The sequence below is a fragment of the Triticum dicoccoides genome, chromosome 7A (genome assembly GCF_002162155.2).
Source record: "Triticum dicoccoides isolate Atlit2015 ecotype Zavitan chromosome 7A, WEW_v2.0, whole genome shotgun sequence".
Classification (NCBI taxonomy): Eukaryota; Viridiplantae; Streptophyta; class Magnoliopsida; order Poales; family Poaceae; genus Triticum; species Triticum dicoccoides.
Window position 1 is genome coordinate 30,366,777 of NC_041392.1, and position 22,217 is coordinate 30,388,993.

A 22,217-nucleotide genomic window follows, 5' to 3' on the forward strand; every position below is an offset into this window, starting at 1 on the left:
CTGCATGGAGTTCCAAGGAGCATTCTATCAGATAGAGGAACCCAGTTTACCTCAAAGTTCTGGAATCAGTTGCATGAGACTTTGGGTACCAGACTGGAGTTTAGCACAGCTTTCCACCCGCAGACAGATGGACAGACTGAGAGAGTCAATCAGATTTTGGAGGATATGCTAAGAGCTTGTGCACTAGATTACGGATCTAGTTGGGACGGGAATTTGCCATATGCAGAGTTCTCTTACAACAACAACTATCAATCCAGTTTGAAGATGGCACCTTTCGAAGCCTTGTACGAAGGAGGTGCAGGACCCCATTGTCTTGGGATGAAATTGGAGGCCGCCAGTTGTTTGGACCGGATCTGATTAGGGAGTCTGAATAGAAAGTGAAATTGATTCGCGATAGGCTCAAGGTAGCCCAATCCAGGCAGAAGAGTTACGCATATTCTAAACGCAAGGAGACAGTTTACGAAGTCGGAGACCGAGTTTATCTTCGAGTATCTCCACTTCGAGGAGTTAAGCGCTTTGGAGTTAAGGGAAAGTTAGCGCCACGTTTTGTAGGCCCATACCAAGTTTTGGAACGTATGAGAGAAGTAGCCTAGAAGTTGGAATTGCCTGAAGGATTGTCGGGAGTTCACGACGTGTTCCACGTATCCCAGTTGAAGAAGTGCCACACACAGATGTTTGATATACCGCTGAGAGATACGGTACCATTGGAAGCAATTCAGTTGGACAGTCATTTGACCTATGAGGAGAAACCAGTTAAGATTCTAGAGTATGCCAGTCGAGTCACCCGCAGCAAGGTTATCAAGTTTTGCAAGGTTCAGTGGAGCCACCACACGGAGGATGAAGCCACCTAGGAGCGAGAGGAAGATTTGCTGAAGGTCCACCCTCACCTATTTTCTAGCCAACCCGAATCTTGAGGGCGAGATTCATCTTAAGGGGGGTAGGTTTGTAACATCCCAAATTTTCAATTTGGAATGTTATACACTAGATCATCATTGCATATCATATTTTATTGCATTTTGGTTGATCCTAGAAATTTTACACAACTCAAGGACCCTCAGAGAGAGTTGGGGATTTCGTTATTTTCATATTTGAGTTGTCTCAAATTTTGAAAATAGGATCATTTGATTTTATTTATTCTATCTTCAATTATTTCTATTACAAAAATATGGGAGAGGGAATAAAATGACTTTCCCAAAATAAAGAAATATTGATGATTTAATAAAAAATCAAATAAGATTTTATTTTGGTTTTATTTGCTATTTTATTTGAATTTAGGAAAAATGCGCGTTTTTCGAAACTGCATTTAGGCCCCAAATAAATGTTCATCCTGTGCGGCTTGATTTTAGAAGCCGGGGAAAATTTATTTCGGGATTTTTGGAATCCATTTAGTATTTCTTTCGTTTTTTCTTCCGAGCGTAATTATTTTTAAAAAAGGGTCCGAACCGAGCTTGGGCCGTAACGGCCAGGACTCTACTTGCCGGGCCTCTTATAAGCCGCGCCCCGCCCCCGGCCGAAGCCCAAGCCGCCGCCCCGCCCAAACCCTAACCCTAGCCGGCCCGCGCCACCGCCGCGCCCCGTGCCGCCCCGCCCAAACTCTAACCCTAGCCGGCCCCGCGCCGCCCCGCCACCGCCCTGCCCCGCCGCCGCGCCGCCCCGCCGCCACCGCCGGAGTCGCCGGAGGTAGTTTTTTTAGCCTCCTGTTTTTCTCGAAAAACCGTTCGGTTTTCCGACGGTTTTGCTCGTTTTTTAGTTTCGATTTTTTAAATAAATCGGTTTTTCCGGTTTATTTAAATAGCGAGCGTTCGTCCGTTCGTTCGTTTTAACGAAAATTCATCGTTTTTCTTTTTCTCGGATTTAATCCGCGATTTTTCTGATCACGATCTCTGATCCGATTTTCGTTTTAGTCTAACTTTTCGCTCGTTTATCGGAATCAGGCAATTCAAGCGCCTGGAGTTTCGCCTCGAAACCCTCTTTCCGTTTAAGAAACTCAAACAAGTTTTTTCCACTGTAAAAATTGCCCTAGATCTAGAATAGTAAATGAAGCCTGTTTCTTTTGTTGTTTGTCTTTCGTTGCTTCGTTCGATTTGATTCTTTTTGCTAACCGGAGTTCTTAAGTTGAACTTTCTGGTTAGATCTCTTATTTGAGTTTTACCTGTGCATTAGTTGAGTACTTATTGTATGCTTGTTTGTTTGCGATAGAGTACCCGGAGTGCGCCGCTTGCTACTTCGAATCGCTAGGTTTCCCGGATCATCAGCAAGGCAAGTAACACTTTGATCATGCTTTCCCACTACCCAGTTTTATTGCATTAGATCAATCCTCACACTTTGCATGATTAGGATCTAATTAAATTGTGGGTTTGGGACGTAGATGAGGAGTACCTATTACCTGTTATTATCAAACCTTTAGGAGTTACTTCTACGTTTGCTTATTATGCCATGCTATGCTAGTAGACGTGGATTGGGTGAGTGAAATCCATGACAGATGTGAGATTGTTAATTAATCGTTTACTTAAGGTGGCAACTTAAATACATATCTAGGTGGATTGAGGCACCTGGGTATTCCAGCGATTGCCTGTTTTTCTTTATGGACCGCCACCCAGGCTCAAAGGGATTATGAGATTATTCATGCTAGAAACTTCCGTGTGCAGCCACAAGCTATTATGGGCTCTAGCATAGTTGATTAAGTTGTGCGAACTCTTACAGTGGTAGACTAGCAGATGTAGGGGAAAGTAGGTGTAACGGTCTACCCGTTCGAAAGGTGCTAGCGCTTCTGAAAGACTATGTCTCGGTCATCTGTCTTCTCAAACACCATGTAGTGCGAGAAATCAAACGGAGGCGATCGAGTCTTGTGGGGAAAAGTGTGCAAACCTCTGCACAGTGTATAAACTAATCATGATTAGCCGTGTCCCCGGTTATGGACATCTTGAGTATCTAGTACCTGGATTATCATGTGAATCTCAACATGTTACTCTAAAATTTAATTTTGTTCGGTTTTGTTTAATGATGATACTTAATTGGGATTGAGAATGCTGTCAACCATTCTCAATGTTTAACAACTACCATGATAGTTAAATAAATTTATTCCTTTGCAGTAGGGAAAAATTGGCTTTACACAAAACTGTAACCATAGAGCTTTCCACCAGCCAAATATGCATATAGAATAGCTGTTTCATTCCATTATTCTCTATGTGTTACTTTGCCAGCATATTCCATGTGCTGACCCGTTTCGGGCTGCAACGTTAATGTTGCAGACTTTTCAGACGATGATTAAGGAGTTTTTAGGTCGTGGTTCTATACTCAGTGATGCCGTTGGAGTTGATTGACTCACTTATCTTCCAAGCCTTCCGCTGTTATCATTAGTTGATGGCCTTAAGCCATATTTATTGTAATAAGTTCTGTTTTGAGACACTCGATGTATTAAGTGTGTGATTGCTACTCTGTTATAAATCCTTCAAGTACTGTGTGGTGTCAGCATTACTGATCCAGGGATGACACCTGAGCACAGAGATTGGACCGTTTGAGGTCTGGTCGCTACAGTCTCGTCTCATATAGTTAAGACAGATGATATATTCATGCTGCCAACTGTTTAGTTGCTTGTCTCAGGTTTCCTTAACGTTACCATGCTCAATTCTATAACATGCTGTCCATTGCCAATTACTGCTTGCTTGGTCTATATTTGGTTCATAACCTAAGTATATATACCTAAACTGATCAAACAATTTGCCCAACTTGCTGCCATTGTGATAAACTGATAACTGATAACTGATCCTACTGTCCTGCATCCAGGTCCGGGGTGGTTGGGAGACTATTGAGAATAAAAAGAAGAAATCAGGGCAAACATCTGGGAGGGGACAATGGGCACCACAGACTTCATCCTCGAATGCCCCACCCAATACAGCATGCCAAGCTTGAATGTCAATGGATCTTCGCGTCCTTCAGGAAACAATTTGGCTCCTCAACTTGAATGGCAATGTTCATATTTGGGAAAACGTAAGAAGTCAGATTTTGCATTTTGAGGCGATATCTGCTCCTCAACTCCTTGTAGATGTGATACTTGATTTGAATCTTTTTGGGATGTACCTATTTGGAAAGAAAGAAAAACTTCACAGTTGAAGTATCGTTATGATTCAACATGGAGAGGGACCTGTTGTGTTTCGTAGTAATTTCAAAAATTTTCCTACGCACACGCAAGATCATGTGATGCATAGCAACGAGAGGGGAGAGTGTTGTCTATGTACCCAACGCAGACCAACTGCGGAAGCGCTGACACAACATAGAGGAAGTAGTCGTACGTCTTCACGATCCAACCGATCAAGCACTGAAACTACGGCACCTCCGAGTTCGAGCACACGTTCAGCTCGATGACGATCCCCGGACTCCGATCTAGCAAAGTGTCGGGGAAGAGTTCCGTCAGCACGACGGCGTGGTGACGATCTTGATGCACTACAGCAGCAGGGCTTCGCCTAAACTCCGCTACAGTATTATCGAGGACTATGGTGGCTGGAGGGACCGCACACGGCTAAGGAATAGATCACGTGGATTAACTTGTGTGTTTCTGGGGTGCCTCTGCCTCAGTATATAAAGGATTAGAGGGGGGAGGCTGGCCGGCCACAGGAGGCGCGCCAGGAGAGTCCTACTCCCTCTGGGAGTAGGATTCCCCCCCAATCCTAGTTGGAATAGGATTCGCGGAGGGGGAAAAGAGAAAGAGGGGGCCGGCCACCTCTCCTAGTCCTAATAGGACTAGGGGAAGGGGGAGGCGCGCAGCCCATGTAGGGCTGCCTCTTCTCTTTTCCACTAAGGCCCATCATGGCCCATTTAGCTCCCGGGGGGTTCCGGTAACCTTCCCGGTACTCCGGTAAAATCCTGATTTCACCCGGAACACTTCCGATATCCAAACATAGGCTTCCAATATATCAATCTTTACGTCTCGACCATTTCGAGACTCCTCGTCATGTCCTTGATCAAATCCGGGACTCCGAACAACCTTCGGTGCATAAACTCATAATATAACTGTCATCGTAACCTTAAGCGTGCGGACCCTACGGGTTCGAGAACAATGTAGACATGACCGAGACACGTCTCCAGTCAATAACCAATAGCGGGACCTGGATGCCCATATTGGCTCCTACATATTCTACGAAGATCTTTATCGGTCAGACCGCATAACAACATACGTTGTTCCCTTTGTCATCGGTATGTTACTTGCCCGAGATTCGATCGTCGATATCCAATACCTAGTTCAATCTCGTTACCGGCAAGTCTCTTTACTCGTTTTGTAATACATCATCCCGCAACTAACTCATTAGTTGCAATGCTTGCAAGGCTTTATGTGATGTGTATTACTGAGAGGGCCCAGAGATACCTCTCCGACAATCAGAGTGACAAATCCTAATCTCGAAATACGCCAACCCAACATCTACCTTTGGAGACACCTGTAATGCTCCTTTATAATCACCCAGTTACGTTGTGACGTTTGGTCGCACCCAAAGTGTTCCTCCGGCAAACGGGAGTTGCATAATCTCATAGTTATAGGAACATGTATAAGTCATGAAGAAAGCAATAGCAACATACTAAACGATCGGGTGCTAAGCTAATGGAATGGGTCATGCCAATCAGATCATTCAACTAATGATGTGACCTCGTTAATCAAATAACAACTCATTGTTCATGGTTAGGAAACATAACCATCTTTGATTAACGAGCTAGTCAAGTAGAGGCATACTAGTGACACTTTGTTTGTCTATGTATTCACACATATATTATGTTTCCGGTTAATACAATTCTAGCATGATTAATAAACATTTATCATGATTATAAGGAAATAAATAATAACTTTATTATTGCCTCTAGGGCATATTTCCTTCAGTCTCCCACTTGCACTAGAGTCAATAATCTAGATTACACCGTAATGATTCTAACACCCATGGAGTCTTGGTGCTGATCATGTTTTGCTCGTGAAGAGGCTTAGTCAATGGGTCTGCAACATTCAGATCCGTATGTATCTTGCAAATTTCTATGTCTCCCACCTGGATTAGATCCCGGATGGAATTGAAGCGTCTCTTGATGTGCTTGGTTCTCTTGTGAAATCTGGATTCCTTTGCCAAGGCAATTGCACCAGTATTGTCACAAAAGATTTTCATTGGACCCGATGCATTAGGTATGACACCTAGATCGGATATGAACTCCTTCATCCAGACTCCTTAGTTCGCTGCTTCCGAAGCAGCTATGTACTCCGCTTCACATGTAGATCCTGCTATGACGCTTTGTTTAGAACTGCACCAACTGACAGCTCCATCGTTTAATGTAAACACGTATCCGGTTTGCGATTTAGAATCGTCCGGATCAGTGTCAAAGCTTGCATCAACGTAACCTTTTACGATGAGCTCTTTGTCACCTCCATATACGAGAAACATATCCTTAGTCCTTTTCAGGTATTTCAGGATGTTCTTGACCGCTGTCCAGTGATCCACTCCTGGATTACTTTGGAACCTCCCTGCTAGACTTATAGCAAGGCACACGTCAGGTATGGTCACATCATTGCATACATGATAGATCCTATCGCCGATGCATAGGGAACATCTTTCATATTCTCTCTATCTTCTGCAGTGGTCGGGCATTGAGTCTTACTCAATTTCACACCTTGTAACACAGGCAAGAATCCTTTCTTTGCTTGATCCATTTTGAACTTCTTCAAAATCTTGTCAAGGTATGTGCTTTGTAAAAGTCCAATTAAGCGTCTTGATCTATCTCTATAGATCTTTATGCCTAATATGTAAGCAGCTTCACCGAGGTCTTTCATTGAAAAACTCTTATTCAAGTATCCCTTTATGCTATCCACAAATTCTATATCATTTCCAATTAGTAATATGTCATCCACATATAATATCAGAAATGCTACAAAGCTCCCACTCACTTTCTTGTAAATACAGGCTTCTCCAAAAGTCTATATAAAACCAAATGCTTTGATCACACTATCAAAGCGTTTATTCCAACTCCGAGAGGCTTGCACCAGTCCATAAATGGATCGCTGGAGCTTGCACACTTTGTTAGCTCCCTTTGGATCGACAAAACCTTCTGGTTGCATCATATACAACTCTTCTTCCAGAAATCCATTCAGGAATGCAGTTTTGACATCCATTTGCCAAATTTCATAATCATAAAATGCGGCAATTGCTAACATGATTCGGACAGACTTAAGCGTCGCTATGGGTGAGAAGGTCTCATCGTAGTCAACCCCTTGAACTTGTCGAAAACCTTTTGCGACAAGTCGAGCTTTGTAGACAGTAACATTACCGTCAGTGTCAGTCTTCTTCTTGAAGATCCATTTATTCTCAATCGCTTGCCGATCATCAGGCAAGTCAACAAAAGTCCATACTTTGTTCTCATAAATGGATCCCATCTCAGATTTCATGGCTTCAAGCCATTTTGCGGAATCTGGGCTCACCATCGCTTCTTCATAGTTCGTAGGTTCATCATGATCTAGTAGCATGACTTCCAGAACATGATTACTGTACCACTCTGGCGCGGATCTCACTCTAGTTGATCTACGAGGTTCAGTAGTATCTTGATCTGAAGTTTCATGATCATTATCATTAGCTTCCTCACTAACTGGTGTAGGTGTCACAGAAACAGTTTTCTGTGACGTACTACTTTCCAATAAGGGAGCAGGTATAGTTACCTCGTCAAGTTCTACTTTCCTCCCACTCACTTCTTTCGAGAGAAATTCCTTCTCTAGAAAGTTTCCGAATTTAGCAACAAAAGTCTTGCCTTCGGATCTGTGATAGAAGGTGTATCCAATAGTTTCCTTTGGATATCCTATGAAGACACATTTCTCCGATTTGGGTTCGAGCTTATCAGGTTGAAGCTTTTTCACATAAGCATCGCAGCCCCAAACTTTCAGAAACGACAACTTTGGTTTCTTGCCAAACCACAGTTCATAAGGCGTCGTCTCAACGGATTTTGATGGTGCCCTATTTAACGTGAATGCGGCCGTCTCTAGAGCGTATCCCCAAAACGATAGCGGTAAATCAGTAAGAGACATCATAGATCGTACCATATCTAGTAAAGTACGATTACGATGTTTGGACACACCATTACGCTGTGGTGTTCCGGGTGGCGTGAGTTGCAAAACTCTTCCACAATTTTTCAAATGTACACCAAACTCGTAACTCAAATATTCTCCTCCACGATCAGATCGTAGAAACTTTATTTTCTTGTTGCGATGATTTTCAACTTCACTCTGAAATTCTTTGAACTTTTCAAATGTTTCAGACTTATGTTTCATTTAGTAGATATACCCATATCTGCTTAAATCATCTGTGAAGGTGAGAAAATAACAATATCCGCCACGAGCCTCAATATTCATCGGACCACATACATCTGTATGTATGATTTCCAACAAATCTGTTGCTCTCTCCATAGAACCGGAGAACGGTGTTTTGGTCATCTTGCCCATGAGGCACGGTTCGCAAGTACCAAGTGATTCATAATCAAGTGGTTCCAAAAGTCCATCAGAATGGAGTTTCTTCATGCGCTTTACACCGATATGACCTAAACGGCAGTGCCACAAATAAGTTGCACTCTCATTATCAACTCTGCATCTTTTGGCTTCAACATTATGAATATGTGTGTTACTACTATCGAGATTCAACAAGAATAGACCACTCTTCAAGGGTGCATGACCATAAAAGATATTACTCATATAAATAGAACAACTATTATTCTCTGATTTAAATGAATAACCGTCTCGCATCAAACAAGATCCAGATATAATGTTCATGCTTAACGCTGGCACCAAATAACAATTATTTGGGTATAATACTAATCCCGAAGGTAGATGTAGAGGTAGCGTGCCGACTGCGATCACATCGACTTTGGAACCGTTTCCCACGCGCATCGTCACCTCGTCCTTAACCAATCTTCGCTTGATCCGTAGTCCCTGTTTTGAGTTGCAAATATTAGCAACAGAACCAGTATCAAATACCCAGGTGCTACTGCGAACATTAGTAAGGTACACATCAATAACATGTATATCACATATACCTTTGTCCACCTTGCCATCCTTCTTATCCGCCAAATACTTGGGGCAGTTCCGCTTCCAGTGACCAGTCTGCTTGCAATAGAAGCACTCAGTTTTAGGCTTAGGTCCAGGTTTGGGTTTCTTCTCTTGAGCAGCAACTTGTTTGCCGTTCTTTTGAAGTTCCCCTTCTTCTTCCCTTTGCCCTTTTTTCTTGAAACTAGTGGTCTTGTTAACCATCAACACTTGATGCTCCTTCTTGATTTCTACCTCCGCAGCTTTCAGCATCGCGAAGAGCTCGGGAATAGTCTTGTTCATCCCTTGCATATTATAGTTCATCACGAAGCTCTTGTAGCTTGGTGGCAGTGATTGAAGAATTCTGTCAATGACACTATCATTTGGAAGATTAACTCCCAATTGAATCAAGTGATTATTATACCCAGACATTTTGAGTATATGCTCACTGACAAAACTGTTCTCCTCCATCTTGCAGCTATAGAACTTATTGGAGACTTCATATCTCTCAATCCGGGCATTTGCTTGAAATATTAACTTCAACTCCTCGAATATCTCATATGCTCCATGACGTTCAAAACATCGTTGAAGTCCCGATTCTAAGCCGTAAAGCATGGCACACTGAACTATCGAGTAGTCATCAGCTTTGCTCTGCCAGACGTTCATAACATCCGGCGTTGCTCCTGCAGCAGGCCTGGCACCTAGCGGTGCTTCCAGGACGTAATTCTTCTGTGCAGAAATGAGGATAATCCTCAAGTTACGGACCCAGTCCTTGTAATTGCTACCATCATCTTTCAACTTTGCTTTCTCAAGGAACGCATTAAAATTCAATGGAACAACAGCACGAGCTATCTATCTACAATCAAACATAAACAAGCAAGATACTAATCAGGTACTAAGTTTCATGATAAATTTAAGTTCAGTTAATCAAATTAATTAAAGAACTCCCACTTAGATAGACATCCCTCTAATCCTCTAAGTGATTACGTGATCCAAATCAACTAAACCATAACCGATCATCACGTGAGATGGAGTAGTTTTCAATGGTGAACATCGTTATGTTGATCACATCTACTATATGATTCACGCTCGACCTTTCGGTCTCCATGTTCCGAGGCCATATCTATATATGCTTGGCTCGTCAAGTATAACCTGAGTATTCCGCGTGTGCAACTGTTTTGCACCCGTTGTATTTGAACGTAGAACCTATCACACCCGATCATCACGTGGTGTCTCAGCACGAAGAACTTTCGCAACGGTGCATACTCAGGAAGAACACTTCTTGATAATTTAGTGAGAGATCATCTTATAATGCTACCGTCAATCAAAGCAAGATAAGATGCATAAAAGGATAAACATCACATGCAATCAATATAAGTGATATGATATGGCCATCATCATCTCGTGCTTGTGATCTCCATCTCCGAAGCACCATCATGATCACCATCGTCATCGGCGTGACATCTTGATCTCCATCGTAGCATCGTTGTCGTCTCGCCAAGTTTGTGCTTCCACGACTATCACTATCGCTTAGTAATAAAGCAAAGCATTACATCGCGATTTCATTGCATACAATAAAACGACAACCATAAGGCTCCTGCCAGTTGCCAATAATTCGGTTACAAAACATGATCATCTCATACAATAAAATTCAGCATCATGTGTTGACCATATCACATCACAACATGCCCTGCAAAAACAAGTTAGACGTCTTCTACTTTGTTGTTGCAAGTTTTACGTGGCTGCTACGGGCTTAAGCAAGAACCAATCTCACCTACGCATCAAAACCACAATGATAGTTTGTCAAATAGACTCTGTTTTAACCTTCGCAAGGACCGGGCGTAGCCATACTTGGTTCAACTAAAGTTGGAGAGACAGTCGCCCGCAAGCCACCTATGTGCAAAGCACGTCGGGGGAACCGGTCTCGCGTAAGCGTACGCGTAATGTTGGTCCGGGTCGTCTCGTCCAACAATGTCGCCGAACCAAAGTATGACATGCTGGTAGGCAGTATGACTTATATCGCCCACAACTCACTTGTGTTCTACTCGTGCATATAACATCAACATAAATAACCTGGCTCGAATGCCACTGTTGGGTTTCGTAGTAATTTCAAAAAATTTCCTACGCACACGCAAGATCATGTGATGCATAGCAACGAGAGGGGAGAGTGTTGTCTACGTACCCAACGCAGACCGACTGCGGAAGCACTGACACAACATAGAGGAAGTAGTCGTACGTCTTCACGATCCAACCGATCAAGCACCGAAACTACGGCACCTCCGAGTTCGAGCACACGTTCAGCTCGATGACGATCCCCGGACTCCGATCCAGCAAAGTGTCGGGGAAGAGTTCCGTCAGCACGACGGCGTGGTGACGATCTTGATGCACTACAGCAGCAGGGCTTCGCCTAAACTCCGCTACAGTATTATCGAGGACTATGGTGGCTGGGGGCACCGCACACGGCTAAGGAATAGATCACGTGGATCAACTTGTGTGTTTCTGGGGTGCCTCTGCCTCAGTATATAAAGGATTAGAGGGGGGGAGGCTGGCCGGCCATAGGAGGCGCGCCAGGAGAGTCCTACTCCCTCTGGGAGTAGGATTCCCCCCCCCCAATCCTAGTTGGAATAGGATTCGTGGAGGGGGAAAAGAGAAAGAGGGGGCCGGCCACCTCTCCTAGTCCTAATAGGACTAGGGGAAGGGGGAGGCGCGCAGCCCATGTAGGGCTGCCTCTTCTATTTTCCACTAAGGCCCATCATGGCCCATTTAGCTCCTGGGGGGTTCCGGTAACCTTCCCGGTACTCTGGTAAAATCCCGATTTCACCCGGAACACTTTCGATATCCAAACATAGGCTTCCAATATATCAATCTTTACGTCTCGACCATTTCGAGACTCCTCGTCATGTCCGTGATCACATCCGGGACTCCGAACAACCTTCGGTGCATAAACTCATAATATAACTGTCATCGTAACCTTAAGCGTGCGGACCCTACGGGTTCGAGAACAATGTAGACATGACCGAGACACGTCTCCAGTCAATAACCAATAGCAGGACCTGGATGCCCATATTGGCTCCTACATATTCTACAAAGATCTTTATCGGTCAGACCGCATAACAACATACGTTGTTCCCTTTGTCATCGGTATGTTACTTGCCCGAGATTCGATCGTCGGTATCCAATACCTAGTTCAATCTCGTTACCGGCAAGTCTCTTTACTCGTTCTGTAATACATCATCCCGCAACTAACTCATTAGTTGCAATGCTTGCAAGGCTTTATGTGATGTGTATTACTGAGAGGGCCCAGAGATACCTCTCCGACAATCAGAGTGACAAATCCTAATCTCGAAATACGCCAACCCAACATCTACCTTTGGAGACACCTGTAATGCTCCTTTATAATCACCCAGTTACATTGTGACGTTTGGTAGCACCCAAAGTGTTCCTCCGGCAAACGGGAGTTGCATAATCTCATAGTTATAGGAACATGTATAAGTCATGAAGAAAGCAATAGCAACATACTAAACGATCGGGTGCTAAGCTAATGGAATGGGTCATGTCAATCAGATCATTCAACTAATGATGTGACCTCGTTAATCAAATAACAACTCATTGTTCATGGTTAGGAAACATGACCATGTTTGATTAACGATCTAGTCAAGTAGAGGCATACTAGTGACACTTTGTTTGTCTATGTATTCACACATGTATTATGTTTCCGGTTAATACAATTCTAGCATGAATAAGAAACATTTATCATGATTATAAGGAAATAAATAATAACTTTATTATTGCCTCTAGGGCATATTTCCTTCAGGACCCGTATTTCATATATAATAGGAAATGTTTCATAGTAATATAAAAATGTTCCCAACATTTTCAAAAAATGTATAGACGTTTCAAGTATATGTTTGTGATACTTTAATAATTGTTCGTACAATCTAAAATAAAGTTGTTCTCATAATTTCAATTGAAATGTTTTATCTGATTCCAAAAAAATGTTTGTGCCATTTAAATGAAATATTTACACATTAAAAAATATGTTCATGAATTTTTTAAATTGCTTTATAATTTTTTTTAAAAATTGTATAATTTAAGAAAAAGTTTCGTACCATTAACAAATTCATTCATTCGTATGTGTGTGTGTCATAGTTTGTGTGTGTGTCTGCGCGCGCGTGAAAGTTGGCTCTCTCGCATGTTGTACTAGCTTTCTACTGATTAAGATGGGGCTCGCTGTTGGAGTTGTGGCCGGACCTGGCCATGATGGAGTAGGCACAAGAGATTGTAGAGGAAGGAGAGGGGACGGGAGCGGGCCGGAGAGGGCGAGACGACTAAGTTTTTGACTAGGTTTTGTTCGACGTGGGTGGAGTGTTTTAGGGGGAGTGTGGGTGGCCTGGGCCATAGCAGGCCGATACGACGTGGCGACAGTGTCCAAGCCTCGCCATACCCGCCCCACATACATCTAGATATAGGTTTTCTGGATAGCCCAAACGGTTGGGCTGGTTGTGGGGCGGCTTTGAGGGCTCTAGTTGTAAATGCCCTGATTCCTTTTTTACGGGTAAATGCTCTTACTCCTTATCTATAACTTGGGTCCGTTTAATAAACATTAAAAGGTATTATCACGTGGTTCAAAAAAAATCGATAGGAAAGAACATGCATATACAAAATATCGAAACCGTAATAATAATATTATGTATTGATCTGACCCATATATATAGAATAGTGAGGGGGGGGGGAGATTTGAAGTAGAGGGCAAGTGGTAAAGGCTTTTAAACCTGTTATTCTGTTATAACTCTTATTTGTAAATTAAGGGAAACTAATGAATCCACAATAAAGGGAAACAAATAATTTCCTTCTTTCTAATTGTATAGTCTACAAAGCAGAGACATGAGCTGGAAATAAAGGGGATGTCTACTTTGGTCACCAGGGTTTAAAGTGATTTCCATCCAGCTTAAAAGGAAAGGAAAGTGGCATCTCCGCTCGACACTAGAAGCAAGAGCAGAGCGAATCCTCGCGATGTCTGGCAGTAGACGCTGCGGCGGGCATCACGGCAACAATGAGAACCACAGTGAGAGCCCCCCTCCGTGCCGCGGTTCACAGATTGCTATGCTTCTTTAGGGATCCGCGCGATGGCTGGGGCTGGGGGCTGGGGGTGAATCAATTGTTTCTCCTGGTGATTTCTTTTTTCTCGATCCATCCATCGGGGCAAGGACGTATGAGGTGTGATTTGTGAATTAGGCATGATTATTTTATTATTATTATTATTATTATTGTTATTAGGTTTTGGTTTTTTTGCTTTTAAGAGGATTCTGTTAGTTGAAAATTTCCAAATCTTGCCGAGATTTCGGATCTCCCTTCCCCCCGTGTCATCTAGCCGAGCGAGGAGACTAGTGGCTTCTCTCCCTCCTTACAGTGCCCTCCTTAACCCCCTCAACCCTTGTGGTGCCAGCAGCGAATGGCCCCCCGCTGCACCCCGCACGGTGATCCGGCTCGGTTGGAGGCGGCTGGCGGTGGTGCCCCTTGGCCTTTCACGGATCCCGCAGTGGTGTGTAGTCTCGGGTAGCGCCTTGTCCGGTGGTGAGGTGGTGGTGGCGAGGCTGCTTGCACTACAAGAAATATGTCAACTAGTAACCTTCTGTCAGTGACCCTGAAAGAATTGGTCATAGATCTATGACCATTTGAGACCAATTGGTCAAAAGCTGTTCGAGGGGCTCCAAACTCTAAACCATTGCGACCATTTTGGTCAGAAAGGTCATAATTTCCTTACACGAAATGGTCATAAAAAAAACAACACTGATCCGATGCATTATTTCTAGCTAATCACGACCAATATAGATGGTCATAGCCTTGTAAATTGTGGTGCATTGACTAGGTGCCACCTCACCAGTTTTACCTATGTGTCATGTTCATGTGTCATTTTTGCCTATATGTCATGCACATGGCACTGGTTTGAATCTACCACTTACAAATGGGCCCCACCAAACTAACATGGAGGACCCACCAATAAACTGACTCCAGGTCCCACCATTGAACTGACTCGTTGGCCCCACTGACCCGACATGCGGGTCCCACCACCGACCTGACGGGTAGGACGACCTGACCACACAGCACCCGCCAACTGACATGCGGGTCCCACCACTTACCTAACAAGCAGGACCCACCAACTGGCATGAGGCATCACCACTGTCAATGGAGAAAAGTAAAAAAGAAATATGGGCAACGGGGGATACGAACCCGCGCCGCAACACAAAAACCCGCAGAGCCACACCACCACGCCACCATCTCGGAAGTGATATGCTGCCGCAATCCATTATTTTATAGATAAGATCGTTTCCTGGGCTTGGGCCTAAGCCGTGATAGGCCTCCCCTTCTCTCCTTTTTTACATTAACAAAGCGGTCCGCCGAGTGGGCTCACGGCCCATAGCCTATTAGCAGGCGTTTTTAGGTATGAAATGTATGCTTATTATTAAAAAAATATGTTTCATTTCTTCTTCTTTCAAATAATTTGGGATTTCAAAAAAGTTTCAAACATAAAAATGAATTTGTTAGAAAAATGTACGTGAAATCATAAAATGTACGCGGACTAAAAGAAGTTCATGATTTTGAAGAAATGTTCGCGTATTGAAATCATGCTTGTGAATTTGACCCAAAATTTTTCAATTCAAAAAATGTTCATAATTTTTTCATAAAAAAGTTCACAAAAATGATTGTAAATTTCAAAAAAACAAATCATCAATTCAGAATCATCATTTCCAAGTTTGTAATTTTTTATTAACTATGTGACAAATATGATGCAACGCTAAGTTTTTTTAATTTTCATGATTTTTTCAACTTCTCATGTATAAGAAATTTTTTATACAAAAATATATAATGTATACTAAATGTTTTATCATGTATTTTAAAAAATTTAATCGAAGCATTGGAAAAAATATGTTAAACATTTTGTGATTAAATGTTGACCAAGTATTCAAAAAATCTTAAACTTGCACTCCAAAATTTTAAATATGTATTGAAAATGGTGTTTTTCCACTTTGCAACAAATATTTTCTAGGTTTTTCAAAAAAAGTATTTAAAAATATTAAACTTTGTTTGAAATTGAGGAATTAGTGAAAATTTTGTCAATTTCACGAGAGGTGTATGGAAACCTTTTTACATGAAACCATTTGGTGATTTGTACATGAAATGTGGTCTAATGTTTTGTAACAAATATTTGGAATGTGAAGGAAGTACCATTTTTATATATCCAAATGACATGAAATTAATACAGTTCCTTCATATGCCAAAATTATCACCCTCCTTCAAATTGTAGCTCAGTCAAATCATCTACGTAAGCCCAGGTTCAATTTCTATTTTATGGCCAGATTGGCACATTGCAAAGAAAGTGTTATCTAGAACCCTCCTATTTTATGGCCAAATGACGCAGCTGCAGGTCAAATTTGACCCGCTTCCTGCTGAATCGGCGGGAATTTGTCTTTTTCACCAGAGGTGGATAAAAGCTTTGGATACCCAACCATTTTGTCAATTGTGCATTAAATATGGCCTAGTATTTTATAAAAATGATTTGGTACAAATTTGCAACAAATATATGGTAGGTCCTTCACAAAAAAAACTCATTTTGGGCACTCAGAAAATGGAAAATGAATTTTTCGTCCAAAGAAAATGAAAAGTTCCTTAGGCAACATTGTTTGTCATTCCAAGATGCACCGTTGTGCATGATGTGAGGTCCTTTGAACAAACTATGCCATGAATGTGGCCATAAGATTGATCATTTGGCTTGAAAGCCATGAATCTTCACACATGATAGCTCATTTCTGAGAACACTTTTTTAAAATAATTGACGTATTACAAGTTTATTATTTTTCTTGGAAACTTGGCCACATATAATGACATAATGCGAAGGTTTACCAATTTTTTGAATTTTTTTTGAATTTTCTATGCCTGTTTCAAAACGCGGTCTAAACGGCGGGCTTGACCGTTCCTAGCTAGTGGTTGAATCTTGGAATTTTTTTGATGTTTCCCTGATTAAATAGATACTTATGTACCTAGAAATGATTTTTTTCAAAAAATAAAGAGATAACTACGAGGCAGCTATAGTTCAAATTTGACCTGCTTCCAACTGAATCGGCAGGAATTTGTCTTTTTCATAAGAGGTGGATCAAAAATCTTCACACCCAACCATTTGGTCAATTGTGGTTTAAATATCTCCTAATATTTTAGAAAATTGATTTGGTAAAATTTTACAAAAATTTATGGTAGGTCCTTCACAAAAAAAACTCATTTCGGGCACTCGAAAAATGGAAAATGAATTTTTCGTACACAGAAGATGAAAAGTTCCTTAGGCAACATTGCTTTTCATTCCAAGATGCACCGTTGTGCACGATATGAGGTCATTTGAACAAACTATGCCATGAATGTGGCCATAAGATTGATCATTTGGCTTGAAAGCCATGAATCTTCACACATGATAGCTCATTTCTGAGAACACTTTTTTAAAATAATTGCCGTATTACAAGTTTATTATTTTTCCTGTAAACTTGGCCACATATAATGACACAATGCGAAGGTTTTCCAATTTTTTGATTTTTTTTGAATTTTTTATGCCCGTTTCAAAACGCGGTCTAAACGGCGGGCTTGACTGTTCCTAGCTAGTGGTTGAATCTTGAAATTTTTTTGATGTTTCTCTGATTAAATAGATACTTATGTACCTAGAAATGATTTTTGGAAAAAAAATAAAGAGATAACTACGAGGCAGCTATAGTTCGAATTTGACCCGCTTCCAACTGAATCGGCGAGAATTTGTCTTTTTCATGAGAGGTGGATCAAAACTTTTTACACCCAACCATTTGGTAAATTGTGGTTTAAATATGTCCTAGTATTTTAGAAAATTGGTTTGGTACAATTTTACAACAAATATGTGGTAGGTCCTTCACAAAAAAACTCATTTTAGGCACTCAAAAAATGGAAAATAAATTTTTCGTACAAAGAAGATGAAAAGTTCCTTAGGCAACATTGTTTGTCATTCCAAGATGCACCGTTGTGCACGATATGAGGTCATTTGAACAAACTATGCCATGAATGTGGCCATAAGATTGATCATTTGACTTGAAAGCCATGAATCTTCACACATGGTAGCTTATTTCTGAGAACACTTTTTTAAAATAATTGCCGTATTACAAGTTTATTATTTTTCCTAGAAACTTGGCCATATATAATGACACAATGCGAAGGTTTTCCAATTTTTTGATTTTTTTTGAATTTTTTATGCCTGTTTCAAAACGCGGTCTAAACGGAGGGCTTGACCGTTCCTAGCTAGTGGTTGAATCTTGGAAATTTTTTGATGTTTCTCTGATTAAATAGATACTTATGTACCTAGAAATGATTTTTGGAAAAAAATAAAGAGATAACTACGAGGTAGCTATAGTTCAAATTTGACCCGCTTCCAGCTGAATCGACGGGAATTTGTCTTTTTCATGAGAGGTGGATCAAAACTTTTTACACCCAACCATTTGATCAATTGTGGTTTAAATATGTCCTAGTATTTTCGAAAATTGATTTGGTACAATTTTGCAACAATTTTTTGGTAGGCCCTTCACAAAAAAACTCATTTTGGGCACTCGAATAATGATTAAAAATAGCTACAAAGATAAAAAATTGCATGCAAACTGGCTATCATCCAGAAAATATGGTCTAAATTGATAGAAAATTTTAGTTGTGCCATTTTGCAAAATACTTTTGATAGCTACTTCACAAAACCCTCCTAGTTTTAGTACTTAGAAACTATTCTAAATCATAGTTTTTCTGAACCAATCAGAGCTCTTCACACGGATCACCCCCCTTAGCCGATCTAGACCTTCCATATCCGACGGATCCAACGTCTCTCAGGTCCCCTCTCAACCCAACCCAACCCAAACCCTAGCAGCCCCCCTCTCCCACATCGTCGCCGCCACCCACCCTGATCCCATCCCTCCCCTCGTCTCCCTCCCAAGCCCAACCCACTTCCTTTGCCCTCTTCCTCGATCCCATGGCCGCCGCCGCCCCTCATCTCCACCGGCGCTGGGCTTCCCCGCCGGCGACCTCACTGCCCTTCTCCCGCACCGCTGCCGCCCCCACCCTCGCGCGCCAACGAACGGACCAATCCCAAATCCTCGAACCCTACCCGCCGCCCCGTCCCTCTGACCCGGATCCCCCTCCATGCGGCCGGATGACGGCGCCGGCGCCGGCGATCGCGACGAGCGCCTCTTCGTGGGCGTGCGCTTCGCGCTCGTCGGCTTCGACCCCGCCTCTGAGTCCCAGGTGCGCCCACCCGCCTGCCTCGACGCGGTTCCCGCTGCCATGCCCGCTTTTCATTTTGGATTTTGTCGCGCAGCGCCTCGTCTCACCGGCTCGGCGACCATAGGCAGGTAGTCCACGGCCAGGATGGCGGCGTGCCCCGCCGCGACCACGTACGCGCATGGCACTCGTCGCTGTCGGCGTCCCCGGAGTTGGCGTAGGAGGGGCTAGCCGGCGTCCCACGTCGATGTCCTCCTCCCTCTTCTCTTGTGTGACTTGGAGGAGACCAGGGCGCCGTCCCATCGCGGTTGTCCTCGTTCACCTCTGCTCCAGCATCGAGGCCATCAACCTCGGGAACCCGCTCCTCGACCGCACCGTCGATGACTTCCTCAAGATCGGCGCCATACGTGCCCCTTCCTCCCTCCTCTTCCATCCAATGTCTGTATGTTGAAATGTGTCTGACTCTGATCCAATGTACGTGTGCAGGTCGGCGCCTGCAGGGTGGTCACCGAGGACGCCTTCGACTGCATCCACTGGGGTAACAACCACACGCATCCCATCTCTCCTACTCTATCTAGTATACAAACGGTGTTGTTAGCTACAAGATCTGTATTTATTTCTGCGGATGTTGGTTAAGTTTGCTTCAGGCTATTCTACTAGTTCCACTAGTAATGCACTGATAGGCAGATGATATATTCTAACCTGGAACTGACTAAATGTTCAGTACTTCAGGCTATTTCAATAGCATTGCCTTTGCCTAGTTTCGAGCAAACTCTCGTAGAATAACTGTAGACAAGAAGTTGGGAAGTGGGTTTATTATCAAAATGTTGATTTAGATATGATTAGTAGATACCCATGTTCTAGGAAATTGTTTTGTTCAGTTTCATGTCCCAGCAAATTAAACCATGCATCAGATTTGGGAATGAAAATAGATAGTGGCCTGCAGGCTGTAATAACAAGATATTTGTTCACTACATAATCTAGGAGCATTGCTCGAAATAATTCAGGCTCCTTGTTTGTACTGCAGCACTACTGGACTATTAAATTTATGTAAGCCACTATGTGACCAGTATGTGATCAAATTCTAGCGCTCTGCTTACTGTATATAAGCCGACTCTCCTTACTAGTTATTCTAATGAGGCCTATGAAGTTACTGTATATGACTCAGATCTGACGCTTTTGTTGTGTGTCTGGTTTTTCAGGATGTGGGTGGTGCAGTGGCCGCAAGAACACGCTCGGCAGCGTCTAGGCCGGGTCAGGGCGGCTGACAGCGGTGGCTACTTCCTTACAAGGACTACAAGCTCGCCCATGACTAGACGACCCTCCAGGTCCCGTCTGCATGCCCGCTCCCTCCTCCCTGCCTCCTGCAGGTACCTGTTTAGGCCACAAGCGGACCTGACATGCTTATGAGTTCAGCATATGCACTGTGTTATGTTCAGCTTCTTATGTGTCATGGAAATGTCCTTGTGTTGCATAGTAGGCCCTGAATTATTCATGTTGCTGGCGATGAGATGACATGCTTATGAATTATTCATGTTGCTTCCTATGTAAGCTTGCTAATGAATATGACTGACTTAATGAAACTGATGTCAATGCACTTGCGCACGGTTTTGCACCTGATGCTGGTTTTGCACCGATGCTGGTTTTGCCTGGATGTGCAGCAGTCGTCTTGTTTTATTGTTAATTGCTAGGTGCTGGCTGGCATACAATTTAATTTGTCTGCATGGTTGCTTAGTGCAGCAGCACTTGGAAATGTGTAGCAGTGAGTGCACTTGCTAGTTAGCCACTTAGCATTAGTATGATATTGAAAGACTATTGTGCCTCCTGATTTTATGCCTGTTCAATCAAACGCTCAATTTACTTGCTTTGATGTAATTCCTGGATTCCTGACTAGGGTTATCCTAGCCTATTTATTTATTGTGAGCGAGTTACTTTTTTGTACCCTTTTTAGATCATCCATTCCCTGTATCTGAGGTCTGAGCCAGTGTGTGTTCAGGTTCATTCTTTTTGTGTCCCTTTCCAAGTGTTCATATGGTGGTGTGTCATCGAGTACCAGTGTGCTGCTGTTAGCCGTTGATATGCATGGTGGTGCCTGCTTATGTCTGTTCATATGTAGAATCTCTGGCTGATGTTTGTTTTGATTGATGTGCGTTCATTACCAATTCCTGAGGATGATTTGTGTTCCTCATGGCGATTAGTCTCGGACGCTACAAGCTATTCTCTGTTGTGTGGTATATCCTGATTGGTGGCATTCTATGTGCCAACTTATCCTGGAAATGACACATACATTCATATGCAGTCCTCTGTAATTTTTCTTTTCTCTGTGTTAAATGATCTAAATATGCGGACCAAATGATCTCATAGTTTGAATGCACCATAGTTTTGCATAACCTTGGTACATTTACATGCACACGCATACACATTTGAGTGCTGAGTGTTTGAATTATTGGAATGTGGGGGTTGGTCTGTTTATTCCCATGTTCTTAAGTTTTGTGTATTTAGACTGTAACTCTTAAGATATCATTGTAGCTATAAGTAGACAGCAAGTTACCAGCAGATTGTAATGGCAGTCTAATTATCACTTTAATTTTCTCCCAAATGACTGTAAGTGGACTGTACGTTGTGACACCACTGATGCCAGACCTACAAACAGTAGTTTGATGGATCTGTAGGTTTTTTTGGGCTGTGGTATTACGATAGTTGTAGCTCACATTTTTGAAACCAGGTCCAGTTCCAACCCGATTAGGATTGGCCTTTTAGCAGCATGGATTTACCAAGTTGGGATGTTGGGATAGTTGGATTCCTGTTGTCTCTTGTAGCACCAAATGCAAGTATGTGTTTTACTAAAGTCATCAGATAGTTAACTCATTGTGAGATGTCCACACTTGTTTTGTTAACAAACATGAACTGTTAAGTCATC

At 42.6% G+C, this 22,217-nt stretch overlaps 1 non-coding gene across 1 annotated transcript; it reads left to right on the forward strand.

Annotated features, from left to right (window-relative positions):
- Positions 1-21,454: 21,454 nt before the first annotated feature.
- LOC119334948 lies at positions 21,455-21,588 on the forward strand. The gene has a single exon (XR_005161646.1). It is a non-coding gene; the product is annotated as a small nucleolar RNA snoR80 (small nucleolar RNA).
- Positions 21,589-22,217: the final 629 nt, after the last annotated feature.